Source organism: Alexandromys fortis, unplaced genomic scaffold (assembly GCF_014885135.2).
Source record: "Alexandromys fortis isolate MF-2015 unplaced genomic scaffold, M_Fortis_MF-2015_v1.1 scaffold_64, whole genome shotgun sequence".
Classification (NCBI taxonomy): domain Eukaryota; kingdom Metazoa; phylum Chordata; class Mammalia; order Rodentia; family Cricetidae; genus Alexandromys; species Alexandromys fortis.
Genome location: NW_026067976.1, coordinates 6,700,363 through 6,716,030, shown reverse-complemented (window position 1 = coordinate 6,716,030; position 15,668 = coordinate 6,700,363). Strand labels below are relative to the sequence as shown.

Genomic DNA, 15,668 nt, shown 5'->3' with positions numbered 1-15,668 from the left:
GATTATGCCCATGCTTTCTGCAAAGACAACCAGCAGACAGCATCCCCAGCCCTTCTCACGGTGGCAGTACCATCTTCCTCCCTCGTGCTCTGTCACCAGTATTGTCTCGCCTGGTGGTCCCCTCACCCTACAGAAGAATAGCGGCGGCACTTAGGAGGCTCCCACCGCACAGGGCTGCCACACTCAGGCTGAGGACTCTGACACTCGCAGCCAGCGCTCTCCCCATCACCCACTCTGCAGTTTCCACGTCACAATGCCAGTCCAGAAATGTCCCTCTCATCACAGCCCCACCCCCACCCTCTGCTCAACTCAGCTCAGAACTGTGGCGATGGAGCCTTCCTCCCCTCAGCCTTCCCCCTCCACTCACTGCCAGGAGGCCTTGCTTAAAGATAAATACAAGAATCCACGAGTAGATGTTGTATCGAAACAAGCAGTGTAGATGTGAGGCAAATAAGAAACAAGAGTTAACCCGGCTTCCTGAGGGATGGAGGCTTCATGAGAGAAGATGTACTATCGGGTACTTGATACTATAAAATGGAATCTGTTATACTGGTGTAAGAGCGAATTGCTCCAACGGTTCCACCAAACCCATCAGAATACATTTAAAGCAGTTTCTACTTCACTTGAAGAAGATTGCCCACATATGCAGGCAACCTATGCAACCTGCAGCATCCTACTTGCATGCCATCAGTGATAACATTCACACTGACAGATGTCACCATAGATACCTTCCAAAAAGAGCTGGTATAAAGGTGTGCTTCTGGTAACTGAGGAAACTTGTTCATAAATGGCAGAAACTGTGATGTGGTTTGGTCCCTAGTTACAGTATGGCAAACACAACATGGAAAAGGTTAGATTTGGGGTGTATGTCACAGCAAGGAATTCACAGCTTTCTGTGAGTGCAATCAACAGCCTATGGCTAGGGTGGCCGTCGGCCCTACAGGGAAAATCACTGCAGTTTTGCTAATGGACATGATACCGCCTGTCGAGTTGCCTTCTAAGCCACTGTTTATGGCCATAGATAGACTAGCGCTACTGTGGGCTTTGCTCAGCTCCTTTTTGCCGGTCAGTGGTAACTGTAGAAACACAACTGATCACAGTATGTGGAATAAGTGACCGCTCAATGCTCAGACGTAAGTGGGACATTCGTATCACTTCTCTCAAAAGCCATGGAACGGAACAGGGTGGAAAGAGTGGGAGAGGCTGAGGAATGGCGGCATGTCCTCAACACTGACTTCCAGGCATGAGGTGGCTCTTCCAGGCTCAAGCTCATGACAGCTGTGATGACCAGCCCAAAAGTAAAGGAAGGAGGGATTCCAGGGTCCATTCCTCCTTGAGGATTTATGGGTATCGATGATTGATGGTGTAAGGAGAGAGATTGTCTTCAGTAGTATAAGCACTGGCAAGGTGCCCATGCTCTCCCAGATTCCTAGAAGCAATTCTCATGAAGCTCATTGGAGCAACAAAAATCTGAATGAAAAAAGAAAGGACGCAAATACTCCTGGGTTTGGTGGAGGAGAACGCTTATTGTAGATAGAGGGAGAGCTTAGGTAGAGGCTGGGACATGTGGGAGAGTCCAGAGTGGACAGGACCAGACTGAGTGAGGCCATGTGGGGAGAGGGCAGGGGAAAGGAGAAAGGAAAGAGGGGAATCAGGTGCAGCAGCCAGGAGGCCAAAGGGCCAAAAAAGGAGCGGGTAGCCAAAATATCTGGATTATATAGAGAAGACCCTCTGAGGAGGAGCAGCCCAGCTCCTGGGCTGGAGAGTTCAGGGTAGAGGAGGTGTCAGCAAGCAGGGAGGAGGACAAGATAGGGTAACGGGGGTATAAACATGATTGGAATAATTATGTGTGTATACATATATAAATGTATAAGGAAGTCTATTATGGTGGGTAATTGACATATGCTCACAAAGAATTTAAAATAACACAATTCTAGAACTAGAAGAAACGTCTTTAAATTTGACACATAATCATCACCATGCTAAATAAGCTTGTATTATTCGCTTGTACCTGGCTCTGTTTAAACACATTTTATCTTCATAACAACATATGGATGGAGGCTATGATTATTCCCATTTTGCAGTTAAGGGAACAGAGAAGCGATTTGTTGAGCTAAATGCTTATAGTGTAGCTGGGATGCCAATCCCAGCAGAAAGGCCAGCAGCCTGGAAGCCTGAAACCCTGGGGCTCTGCTCTAACACACAGAAGTGGGGCCAAAGGAGGCTCGGGCATCTGCCAGGGCGAAGGAACCAGTTCTGCTGTCTCACTCGCTGGTGCAATGGGGTGTGGAAGTGAAGCCAGCGCCCCCTCGAGGGGATGGGGGAGAGCAGAGGAGCCACAGTTCTTAAACTGATAAAGGCAGCAGAGCTCTAATGGGATGTTTTCCCTGTTGAAGGTCTGAACAAAGTTTTGAAGACATCTTAAGCTATAACTTTCTTTACTTCCTTCTCCACCCTCCCCAGTCAGTTTGTGGCCCAAACTGGCCTCAGACTCCCATGCCATGGGCTGCTGAGAGCCGAGACTGTTTGTGGGCCACCACGCTCCACTAGCTGTTTTTAATAATTCAGAAAACTGTAAAGAAATTTCTGATTTGACATTACTAAAACCTGGGAGTGAGAGGGTTTTCCCCTTGATGCAACAAATTGAAGGGAAAGAGAACACAGTCGCTAAAGATGCGTGAGTCTTTATACGGCCATCGTTCCTTTAATCAAAGCCTATTCTTCTTTGGAGTTTGTTCCACATTATAAAATTAGACACAGCCAATACCTTTCATGGGTATAAAACAGTTCAGTGGAAAATTATCTAAACATGTTAATAAAAGCCTGTAACATCCATACACATACACACACACGCACACACACACGTACACACAGACTCACAAATATGTCAAGGCTCAATTAAGAGTTCCCTTTCTTGACTTCCAAAGCCCTAAAGAAAATTTTTCTAAAAGTTAGTTTTAAAATTAGCACTGCAGGGCAAAAGGTGTCTCAGCTGGCCGAGTGCTTGCTTAACATGAAGGAAGCCCTGGGTTTCATTCCCAGAATCCATAAATTGGGTGTGATGATACACCTATAATTCCAGCACTGGGGAGGTTGACAGAAAAGGATCAAAAGTTCAAGGTCGCCATCTACAGCACAGTGAACGGGAAGCCAGCCAGCCGAAATATATAAGATGCTGTCTCAAGAAAGAGCTTTTTCAGCACCGTGTTGTGATAGATACATGTCACTGAGTATTGTCAACATTCATAGAATGTACGTTAAGAATGAATCCGAACATAAACATGGGCCTGGGCTCGTCCTAACGGTTTGTCCATCGTGACAAACATCTGCTCACACTAACCCCTGGTGTGAGAAATATGGAAACCTAGGTGGGGGGAAGACAATATAAGCGAACTTCGTATTCCCATCTTCTATTCACTTTTCTTTAGCCTAACATTTTTCAAAACCTAAAGTTTATTAATTTAATAGATTCTTCTTTATGTGTATGAGTGATTTCCCTGCTTGTACGTATGTAGCCCTGGTGTGGCCCACTGTCATGGAAGGCAACAGGTCCCCTGGAAATGCAGTTAGGGATGGTTGGGAGCTACCGTGTTGGTGCTGGGAGCCGAACCTTGGTCCTCTGCAAAAGCAGCAGACATTCTAGTCCTCTGAAGTTCGTTAGCTTTAACACTTATCTGCTGAGTCCTTTAACACACCGCATAAGTTAGACTAAAGGGATTCTCCTCTGGTCCCGAGTGGGGCCAGAACCCTGTCCATGTTGTGATCCTGGATCCTCAGCAACAGAAAAAGACAAGGCAAAAAAAAAAAAAAATGCAACATGTTGATGAGAGTGGAACATCTCACTCCAGGGGTATGGGGGACAGTTCTGGTTTTAGCAGGTTTTCTTTTTCTTTTATTCTTTTTTTTTTTTTCAGCATCACTAAGGTTTTTATTCCAACACTTTTTTTTAACAATCTTTTTTATTTTTCATAAGAATCCCAATTCCCTCTCCCACTTCTCTTCCTGCTTCCCCCAACTTCCCCCCACTCCATCCCCCACTCTTCAGAAAGGGTGAGGCCTCCCATGGGGAAATCAACAAAATCTGTCATATCACACTGACAGGACCGAGGTCCTTTTCCCCACCCCCACTTCCCAATCTAGGCCGAGCAAGATACCCCTCCACAGAATGGGTTACAAAAAGCCAGTTCAAGCACTAGGGATAAATCCTGGTCCCACTGACCCCAAAGACTGTCCAAGCCAAATTACTGTCACTCACATTCAGAGGGCCTAGTTTGGTCCTATGCAGGTTCCCTTGCTGTCAGTCTGGATTAGTGAGCTCCTACGCTCAGGTCAGCTGTTTCTGTGGGTATCCTATCCCCATCATGGTCTTGACCTCTTTGCTCATATGATTGCTCCTCCCTCTCTTCAACTGAATTCTGGGAACTCAGCCCAGTGCTAGCTGTGAATCTCTGCATCTGCTTCCATCAGTTGCTGGATGAAGGTTCTATGAAGACAATTGAGGTAGTCATCAATCTGATTACAGGGGAAGGCCAATTCAGGTACCCTCTTCACTATTGCTTAAATTCTTAGCTGGGGTCATCCTGTGGTACTCTGAGAATTTCTCTAGTGCCAGGTTTCTTGCTAACCCCATAATGGCTCCCTCTATCAAGGTATCTCTTTCCTTGCTCTCCCTCTCTGTCCTTCCCCCAACTCAACCCTCCTGATCCCTTACGTTCTCCTCCCCTCTTCACCCCATCCTCTTCCACACCCCCATGCACCCAAATTACACAGGAGATCTGATCTATTTCCCCTTCCCAGGGGGATCCATGTATGTCTCTCTGGATCCTCCTTGTTTCCTAGTCTCTCTGGGGTTGTAGACTGTAGTCTGGTTATCCTTTGCTTTAGGTCTAATATCCACTTACAAGTGAGTACAGACCATGTCTGTCTTTCTGGTTCTGGGTTACCTCACTCAGCATGTTTAAAAAAAAAAAAAAAAAAAAAAGATTTATTTATTATGATACAGTGTTCTGTCTGTCTGTATGCTTGCTGGCCAGAAGAGGGCACCAGATCTCATTACAGATGGCTGTGAGCCACTATGTGGTTGCTGGGAATTGAACTCAGGACCTCTGGAAGGACAGTCAGTGCTCTTAACCTCTGAGCCATCTCTCCAGCCCAGGATGTTTTTTTCTAGTTCTAGCCATTCGCCTTTTAGCAGGTTTTCTAGCTCCCTCCATCCCAGAGATCTAAACCAAAATGCCTGATGAATACCATCAGGTCTCACTGGCCCTGAGTTTGTGCTCCCACATTGACCCCACTGGAATGCACAGCTGTGCCAGTATTGATTAGAGCAGGCTCTGCTGCAGTGTGCAGTGCGGCACACAGAGTCTAATGGATTTAGGAAACGGGAAACTTAATCTGCCTCCCTGCACAGAGCTTGGCTGTAGAGAGCACAGGGGGCGGCACGTGGGGCAGCATAGTTAAAAACAGTTCGATTTCTCGCTCAAAAACAAAATCTCCAATGCCAATCTCCCAAATGTCACAAGCCTAAAATAATCCAAATGTCTGATTTGATGTCTGATTGAATAAAGATATGCAGGAGGAAGGAGTAACAGAGAAGAGGGATGTAGGATAACTGCGAATCAGACAGAATTATTTTAAGAGTAAATATGGAGCAATTTTGGTTCAACGTATTTTGGGCATCTTCTAAAAGACTATATTCAAAATGCTGGTTTGGAACTGAAAAGATGGCTCAGTGAGTAAGGTACCTGCCACATAAACATGAGGATCCAAATTCTGATCCCCAAGCGCCATGTAATGTCTGTAGTCCCAACACTCTTATGAGACACCAGGCAGAGACAGAATGCCCATAATCATGTGGACCAGCGAATCTGGGCTGAGTCAGCTCTGAAGAAGAGACTGTCTTCAATGCAGTAAAAGGTCAAAACAAACACATAACAGTGTTCTCTGACCGGCACATACGTGCCTATGTGTGTACACGAGCGGGTGCATGCACTCATGTGCGTGTGCACACATACACACACACACAAGGACAAAATAAAACAGGAGCTGGCTCACTGGCTCACTGGTTAAGACCACAGCTTCTCTTTCAGAGGACCCAAGCTGAGTTCCCAGAGCTCACACTGGGCCGCTTGCAATCACCTCTAACGCCAGTTCCAGAGGCTCCGATGGTTTCTTTTGGCCTCCGCAGACAGCTGCACTCATATGCACATTCTGCCACACAGATGCACATCCATACACATAAGTTAAAATAAAATAAATCATCAAATAAAGTGAATGCTGGCTCGCGGTGTGTCTAGCCAGTGGAACATATTCACTAGAGGCACAGTGTACACAAACGCACCTCCCACTGTGGCATCGCTGAGCCCGTCTGAAAGGCTCTTCCGTGAAAAGTATCCTGACGTGCCTGTCTCAGCCAGAGTTGGCCGATGATGCTGAGGTTCCTTTGCTGAGTTTTGCTTTGCAGCTCAGCCAATGCCAGGACACCATTCCTGTCCCCATGAGCCAGAGGTTCCAGGTAAGCAGACCCTCGATTTTGGATATACACCACTGTCCTAGCCTCAACCCCACTCCTCTGCCCTGAAGGAAGTGGACGGCTCTGGGACAGCTATGTGAGCCTTCATTATTAACGACAGCAGGAACACACCACGATAAGAAAGCATTTCAAATGCCCACCCCGATTAGTGGGTCCCATCTCTAGCTTCATGTTACAAATGACCCAAGCATCATTTGTCGGTGTTTCTGATGTAAGTTCTCTGGGTGGAGCTCAGTCATCTTAACTCAAAAGACCTGTTGGTGACTCTAATGAAGAAATGAGACTGGAAGGCCACAAATACTGAAAACTAGGAAGAGGTCAAAGAAACCCTAGCATCCAAAGTCGGGCTCTTGGGGCTGAGAACATTCCCAGAATTAGGGAGTCTCCGGGCCAGAGTAAAGCAAGCGGGGGGGGGGGGGGGGGGGGGGGGGGGGGGGGGGGACTGGAGCTGAGGGCATTACCTCGAGGACCAGTGCCAGCAACAGACCCAGTGTGCGGTGGCTGGGCAGGGCTGCTGCAAAGGAGACAGGGAGCGAAAGGGCTTAGACCAAGAGGATAAAGAAGGCAAGAAGCCCCAAATCTGCCATCATCAGGGTTACCTTTCACTGAGTATAACGGCTAGTCATACAAACAAAGTTTGTACAAACTTGGTAGCTTCTGGAATTATCGAAATGACAGAAAGAAATGTAAATGAAAAATCAGTGTAAAGTTTAACTAGAATTTTATGTTACCACAATTTATTTTGCTTAGTCACTCACTGCAAATCTTGAAAGACAAAAGCTATATATGTACACACAGAGAGAGACACACACGCACACAGTCACATACAAGCACACAGCCACATATATGCATACACAGGCACACATGTACACAGACATACACATGTACACAGACATACACATGTACACAGACACACATGTACACAGACATACACATGTACACAGACACACATGTACGCAGACACCCATGTACGCAGACACACATGTACACAGACACACATGTACACATACATACACATGTACACAGGCACACACATACAAACAATAAGCTTAATTACTCCCAAGGCTAACGTTTTTCCTGGTTTTATTCCCCCCAGTCTGTGAAAGGATGCACATGAGAGGATAAACCATGATGATAACAGCATACCACACTCTCTAGCTCGTCTCTCTCTGTAGACAGATCTTGCATACGAGTATTAGGCATTAGTCGTGCCCCTAACTTTTTGACTGGAAAAAGAATTTCAATATAAGATAATATGCTAGCTGAGCTTTCTCAGCCTCAACGAATAGCTTTTGTCGAAGTTATTGTTGTTTTAATTAACAGAATTCTCAACTGTTCACACTTCCAGCACCTGCACACCTCACTATGACATTGTCCTAAAGCCTCTCGGTCACAGGGCTCTCAGTTCAGCCATGCAGAATGTCTGCACACAGCCTGTGAGCGCCATTCTGATGTAGAACTCAGCATGACCGTGTCTATGTCATGGGCTCACGTAGTTTCCATTGCCTATGCTCACTGAAGGCAAACACTGAAGTCAACAAGAGTTAGGGCCCAGGATCCTCCTAGCCATGCTTCCCACGGGCCCTGATTTCCACACATATGGGACCTAACAACAAAGGAACATACACAGCCACAGACCAGGAAATGTCTCTTCGTTGGGAGTAAATGAAGACCACTGTTCCTAGTCAGGCAATCCATCAGCCATCAACGAGCGAGGCCAGAGACCAGTTGTAACACAAAATGGGGCACAGGGCACCACACACTGCGGCCCCACGTGCTGCTCCCTCCTCCTTGGGGGCCATCAAATCAGCACCACCTGGGTTTTATGGCCAAGTGAGAAAGATAAAATGGGTTCCATCTGGGGCTTTTGAAAGATAAGACAACAGTAAAAAGCTAGTCGGAAGTCCTCCTTAAGGAACTTTCCCTCTGACCCTAGCCTGCAGAACACCGACTCCAGAACACACACCATGAGCTGATTTTGTAAGCGGAGCTTTGTGTGTGGCTACAGGTTTCAGTCTAGTTTATTTCTCCACAGTGTCTTAACAATCTGAAGGACAAGCTAACACCAAAAGGCAGTGGCTACCTGACTCTTCGCTTGCTATTTAAAATAGTCAAACAGCCACGCAACTCCTACCTCTCTACCGATGCAGCACCCACCCCCCAAGTCAATTTTTAATTGCCAAATGGCACCTCCAGCTGCAGCTTTTCTCCTCATCCCACGAAGACGAAAGGCTTAGGGCGCCAGCTCCTTTCCTATTTAAGTAAAACCATTCCAATAAACACTGTGTGGATTCGTTCAGATCTATTGTCTAAAAGCAGACGAGAAGTCAGCAGAAGCCGTGGCCAGCAGATCCGAGGCACGCTCCGTGGCATGTGGTGAGCAGTTGTCCAGCTCCACAGGGAAGAAGGAAACATTCAAGGACAAGAACGCCAAGTGAACGAAGGCAAAGAGAGTGAGGGGAAAGGCTATCACTGGGTCTGCAATTTGAAACGGCTTGTTAAGGCTTTAACTGCTGGGGGACTGACTGGTCCTCAAGACACAGAGCCTTAAATGATGCTGAGTTCCTGTTAGGGGCCAGATTCACACGGCCTGTGCGATTACTGCTTTTGCTGTCACTGCCACCCTTCACGTTTGTTAACACCATTGAAATCCACACACACACACACACAAACACACACACACACACACACACACACACACACACGCCCGCTTAGATGCTCTAAATCCCAACTGTCCCCCTCAGAGATATTTTTCTCTCTGCCACTGTAGACCGTATTTTTATTTAAATCCATTCCAAGACGTTTGTTCTGTGCTTCTATTTTTCTATGAGTTTTGAAGGCAGAGGAACTAAGCTGTCTGTAGCAAATAGTAGGCTTTCAATGAATAGACTTAAAAAATGAAGTCAAAGGGCTGGAGAGATGGCTCAGAGGTTAAGGGCACTGACTGCTCTTCCTGAGGTCCCGAGTTCAATTCCCATGAACCACATGGTGACTCACAACCATCTGTAATGAGATCTGGTGCCCTCTTCTGGCGAGTAGGCATACATGCAGACAGAACACTGTATACATCATAAATAAAAATCTTAAAAAAAAAATGAAGTCAATAGTTCAATAGTTATTGTGTCTTTTTTTTTTTTAAACAAAAAGACAGTGCTGGGTGGTGGTGGTGCTTGCCCTTAATCATGGAACTCAAACCCTGTCTCAAAAGAAAAAGAAAGAAGAAAAGAAGGAGGAGGAAGGAGAAAAGAAAACACATGATACAACTTAGATCCTGCCATGATTACAGGTTACAAAGACACTGACTAGTTTCTTTCTTAAAGACAGAGAAGAGAGAGAGAGAGAGAGAGAGAGAGAGAGAGAGAGAGAGAGAGAGAGAGAGATCGTTTTTCTTGAGAGACATCTGGGACTTGTCTCAGTGCTGCTTTAAGTCCCCAAACAAAGCTGTAGAAGACAAACCTACCCGAATCACAGACAGCACAAATCCTAGCGGCTGACTGCTGTCACTGAGGACATATTCTAGATCCACAGCCTTGATAACTGAGGTTGGAATGGTGGACCCTAGCCAGGGCATTCAATAAGCAAAAATGTGTAACTCTATATATCTTCAAAATTAACTGCACATGTATGAGAAAAAGCAGACCTGTTTTGGAAGTAATTATTTGAGGAAGGCAACCTCACCACGGCTGTAGGACAGAGAACCAGAGAGAATTGGGGAATGGTTCCACTTATTTCCAGCCAGCGATGAGAAGGGCTCAGCCCCCTGTCAGAGGGAAGGAGTGGGGATTGTGCACTTTCTGGATTACCTTCTGGGTGTGAGATTGACTCCCCCTGCCCTCCTCTCCAGGCTTGTCTATTACCACCATCTCCTGGCCACTGGCCTGCTGGTCAAGTGTGACTTCTGCCCTTCCTTAAACATTACCATCTCTGCTCAGAGCCTCCTGCTCCGGGCAGCCTGTCTTCCCACTGCCTGGCTCACCTGGCCAAATCCTATGGATTCCTTCTGGATCTCACTCTCTGCTCCCACAGAATCCAGCAGCGCTGGGCCACAGCAGGCATTTCATCACTAGGTTTTTAAAACTAAAGTTTTCTGTCTTGTCCCCTGGCCTGGAAGCGGCTTCAAGATAAAGGTCACAAGCTTCTGCTCACTCAAATTTCTCCAGATTTGGGCTGGGTGCTGTCTAGAGAAACTCTACAATGTCTATCACCTGAATAACTGACCCCAGGGGAATATCAGGGCTGGAGAAAAAGTGTCAGTCGGGGAGGAGAGGGCCATGCTCTGTGTGCGGAATTGGCTCTGTCTTTCCATTTGCAGACAAGTCAGACTTACGATGCCACAACCCAAGAGTTTCAGATTCTCAAACGTTTCTCCCTGAAACTGAAGCAGCTTTTACAATAAAGCCAAATGCAAAGTAAGAAGATGCTCCATCTCCTTTCACACTTATCTCAAACGACTTCTCCAGCTCAGGAGGCAGAAGAGTCAGAAAGATGAAATGACTGCCCCAATGCCTTTAGTCTTTGATACCAGTCACTTCTGAGATAGAATCCAGGGCAGTGGCAGGCTAGCAACTGCTCCACCCAGTCAGAGGGCAGTGGCGGGCTAGGGTCTGCCCCACCCAGTCAGAGGGCTCTGGAAGAAAACCACACCATCTATTTCTCTTTTCATTTCCAGTATATTACGCAATTCGCCACATTTTTGCTCCTCTCCAGTCTTCGCACCTGTACGAGCCCTCTCTCAAATAAGATTCATCACTGCAAAGACCACATGCAAACTTATCCAGCAAGGTAAGTATTCATGCCCTCTGTTTCACTCTCCAGACAGTAGCTGGCTGGCCTGATTGAAGTTTCGGGTCCAGGGACACGGCAGCCTGGGTTGGGACTTATTCGTAACATGTCCGCTGGCTGTGCCATCAGTGTTATGTCTCGGTTTATAGACTGGAACAGAAACATCAACCATGTTGTCACAGAGCGGGATACCCACATAAGACAGAATCAAAGCATGACATTGTCCAGGAAGAGGGTCCTCCCAGGGCGCTCACAGGAAGGATGAGCCAGGCTTCTGGGGTCTGATAGGGAATTTTCAACAGCATTTCCACATTTAGGGCAAACTTCCCCCGGGGATTTCTGCACCTTCTGAAGTCTCTCTCTTTGCAGGTGCCACCCATCTCTTGTTAACAAAAGAAGAATTGTGCTAAGGAGGAAGGCAGACCCTGGGATGAGGTGGCAGGGCAGGGGCCTCAGGACACAGAGGGGTGTGTGTGTGTGTGTGTGTGTGTGTGTGTGTGTGTGTGTGTGTGTGATTCCTTAAGGGAAGACGACAGAGCATCCGTAACCAACCACTGGGCCGCTGATAGCGTTTGATAGAAAGCAGAGTTGAGTCCCAGGGTGCAAGCCTGGTGTCAGTCCTGGAATGTTTATCTACTCCCTGTCTCTAGGGGCCAGACAGGAAAATAAAGTTGGGAGTGCAGAGTGACTTGCGACCTGAGCAGCCTTCCAATGATGCCCGAAGGGAGCGTTTCTGAGGATCTTTTAATACACATTCCCAAATATCACCACCCCTATGAAAATAGACAAATCTAAAGGAAAACAAACAAACAAACAAACAAACAAAACAGCCAACTGTGTTTGCCTTCTGCGAAAACTTTCCACTGAGGGGCAGGAACACTATGTTAAGTGTGCACTTACTTTGCCAGATCCCAGCCCGCAGCCTGCAGTCAACCTACTAGACACTGAGTGTCTCAGGCTGCTGGAGGCTACGTGGAAATCACATGGCACTCCCCTATCTCGATGGCCAAGTTTTCAAGTCCTTTGAAATAGCGCTGTTGTCACGGAGGTAAAAGGAGCTACATGGCAGTCAGACAACCAAGATTCCATCTGGGGGGGGGGGGGGCTTTGTTTGCCTTTTGTTTTCCCAGCACCTTCTGTGGGAGCCTCTCCCCAAGATGCACAGGAGCCTCCTGAGTGGAGGGGTCAGGTTGCAAGCTGTGCACCATGGAAGCCACAAGGCCTGTTCAGACCACCCAGCTCTCCAAAGAGTGAGCTACATCAGATTCAGACAAGATAAGAGGGTAAGACCTCCTGGGTGACCTGGCCCAGAGAGACTGCCTTCCCAGGGAGCTACTTGATCCCCTTGTGAGGGGTGGGTGTTCGCTCCAATAAGAAGACACTAGTGATCCCGGCCCTTGTGAGAGTAAAATCTGGAAGATGCAATTAAGATTTTTTTTTTTAAAGAAAAAATGGTAAAATAAACCCTTGGGCCTACCCCGCAAACAAATGCTTATGAGATTTCACACTTTATGTCTGCATTTAGAAGACAGAGTCAGTCAATGTTAGAATCATACCCAAACTTGGGGCTGGTGTGCAGCTTGTAAGCAAGGTTGGCCTTTGACCCCAGCATGGAAGAGAAAGGAGGAAACTCAGTGGATCTAACAGAGGAAGGGGCGGTTAGAACATGAAGGTGCCAGCCTAAGACTCCTGCCAACAGGAGACTGGAAACACAGTGAGGACCAGGACCCTGCCCATGCCGTCTCTATTGGTCATTTTGGAATCCTTAGACACTAGCACTGAGCCTGGAGGAGGACAGAGCAGGAACCGGGCCTTGATAAGCACACCCTGGTTGCTGTCTACTGAATGCCATCAAACTTGAGGCTGGGTTACAGGCTCTTCTAGCTCTCGTCTGTTGTCACATGAGGACTGCAGCATGAAGAGCCACTTCCTCTCAGTCACCGAGGGTTGGCCTGAGACATACTTAGTTTCTAGGAATAGGATCCTGCGCTCTTCCAAGAAATCCGGCTTCATTCGGCCCAACTCACTCCAGCCCAGCCCCAGCATTGCAGCATCCCCAGACAGCGAATAACACCCCCAGAGATCAAGTGTCCAAGACCAGCCTTGCTAAGCCCCGAGGGGCAAGCTGGCTGTGCAGACCAGCATCTGGCAACATGCCATCCCGGTACCTGCACACAAATCACTGTCACTCGCAGCCACGGGAAGGCAGATCGCAGGGACAGCAGGGGAGGACAGGGGCTAGAAAGCCCTGGTGTGGCAGTCAAGAAGGCAAATTTATGTTCCACATGAGTCCTGGTTAGCATCAACTGAAGCTCAGGCTTATTACTCAGACACGGAGTTTGATATTAACTAAAAACATGACTTTAAAGAATTTAACTGCCCAGAACAGTGTACGGCAGTGTTTACTCAAAGGCAGTATCACCTGCATCAGATCGACCTGGGAAGATTCCTGTCCCAACACTGGGTAAATAAACTATTTTTCACCAAGTCCAAAGGGGACTGACTCCTGGCTCTCTCTCTCTCTCTCTCTCTCTCTCTCTCTCTCTCTCTCTCTCTCTCTCTCTCCTCTCTTTCCTCTCTCTCCCCAGTCTTGCTAAGCTGCCCAAGTTGGCCTTTAACTTGTGATCCTTCTGCTGTAGCCTCCCTGGTGCAGGGATTACAGATGTACGACCCACCATCTTAGATTCTTATCTATACTGAGTTTTGAGAATTCAGAACGGAAAGGGCAGATTCAGCTAGAAGTTACACCAAAGACATTTTACTAAGGTGACAGGCACAAGATGCCAGCATGAAACTTCACCAGCTTCGGAAGAGCAAGGGAGGGCCATGATTTTGCAGAGCAGACACCTAAGGAGCGCCCAGTTCTTCCTTGGGTCTGCAAAGCAGCCCAGAAGGGGTTAATCTCCCCAGCAACATCCCCACCTATAAACACGAACTAGTCCTTGAAACTCCTTTCAAAGCCACATCACTCATCAAGACTGAATGCCACAGTAAACAGAACAAAGCAAAACCCAGAAACTAAAGTTAAATGCCTTAAAGGTGATGTCTGTGACAGGGATGAAAACTCCCAGAAATTAGTTACTTACTCCAGCCCTGAAGTCTCTGAACCAAATCTCATTCTCATGAGCTGCTGGAAGCCTAAACCCCGGTCACCCTTCAGAACAATGATTTCCTTGCCTCCTCGAACTGCCTTTCATCCCTACAAAACAAGACTCATACTTTGAAACAACATATCCAAATGTAACCAAGCTATTCAAAAGTTCCCGAGACCACCCATGCTCTAGAGTCTTAGCCCCTGAGGGTATTACCTATCCTGTTAATTTTGTATCTTTTCTCTTAGTCATTTCCTTTAGCTGAGGGAAGAAAAAAAAAAAAAACTCTTAACTTCAGGGAAATCCTCACAAAAATGTAAAACGGTTTTTTTCCTTACGAGTACCCTGAGGGTGGAATCAAGAGTTAGGCACGCGGAGGCGTTTGGTTTGGTAACACGCAAGTGCCCGCCTTCTGAGTTAGCAGAATTAAAGTTTAGCAAGCTGCCCCTCAACCTTCCGCTCACTGCTGCTCCCAGCTGCCCACCGCTGGGGCACTCTGCTAACAGAACCTTCAGTCAAGAGCAGACAAGCACCGGAAGCGGGTACTTACAGGTGGTGGTTTTCTTTCCAAGCCAAGAGTTAGACACCCTGGGAAGTGAAGGGCTGGTGGTCCTGACCTGGTAATCGAGTTTAAAGAGTTTTCAGAGGAAGAGGGAGAGAAAACATCCCAGTCAAGGAAGAGAGCTGAAATTCCAGTCTTTCAAGTAAGCTGAGGCTTTCTTGGTACTGAAAATCCATGAAGCCACACAACACAAATAGGTAGAGGCTTGGAGATTCCCAGACACAACACGGTTTGCTGGTCTCCTCCAAAGCCGCTGCCGTGGCTCAGGAAACTTACTTCCCCAGCGCCAAGTTTCTGCACTCCCCAGAGAAGGGCGGGTTAAGGAAGGCGTGGCAAGGATGCCTGCGACTGTTCGCAGGGAGCCCGACCCCCCTGGCGGGGAGCCTCAGCTCCGGTCCCTTCTGCCTGCTGGCTGGTCAGCAGGGACAAAACTGAGCTTTTGTTAATAGGTCGGTCGTTTCTCTTCCCAGCTTCCTTTCTCACTCTCACCGCTGGCTGAGCTGAGGCAGTCTCCCCTGTGAGGACACACACACACACACACACACACACATAGGGATTCACTCTGACACACGTGCAGGCAGGCTCATCCTACACTCACAAACACGTTCGCACAGACTCTTCAAACACACTTTTCCCTGCACCCCTTTTCCAGGACGCAGTTCCAGCTCCGAAAGGTCGATATTTAAATTCAGAGGCCATG

General features: G+C 47.5%; 1 protein-coding gene across 5 annotated transcripts in view; it reads right to left on the bottom strand.

Annotated features, from left to right (window-relative positions):
• The window catches only part of Frem1 (FRAS1 related extracellular matrix 1), a 153,545-nt gene extending 138,294 nt beyond the window's left edge, over positions 1-15,251 (bottom strand). For 4 of the 5 annotated variants that reach the window (XR_007594476.1, XR_007594477.1, XM_050157418.1 and 1 more), the window contains exon 1: positions 14,957-15,251. The gene's annotated coding sequence lies outside the window, so the exon portion shown is untranslated. The remainder of the gene's footprint in view (positions 1-14,956) is intronic. The other variant, XM_050157416.1, reaches the window with a different exon arrangement.
• Between the last annotated feature and the right edge of the window lie 417 nt (positions 15,252-15,668).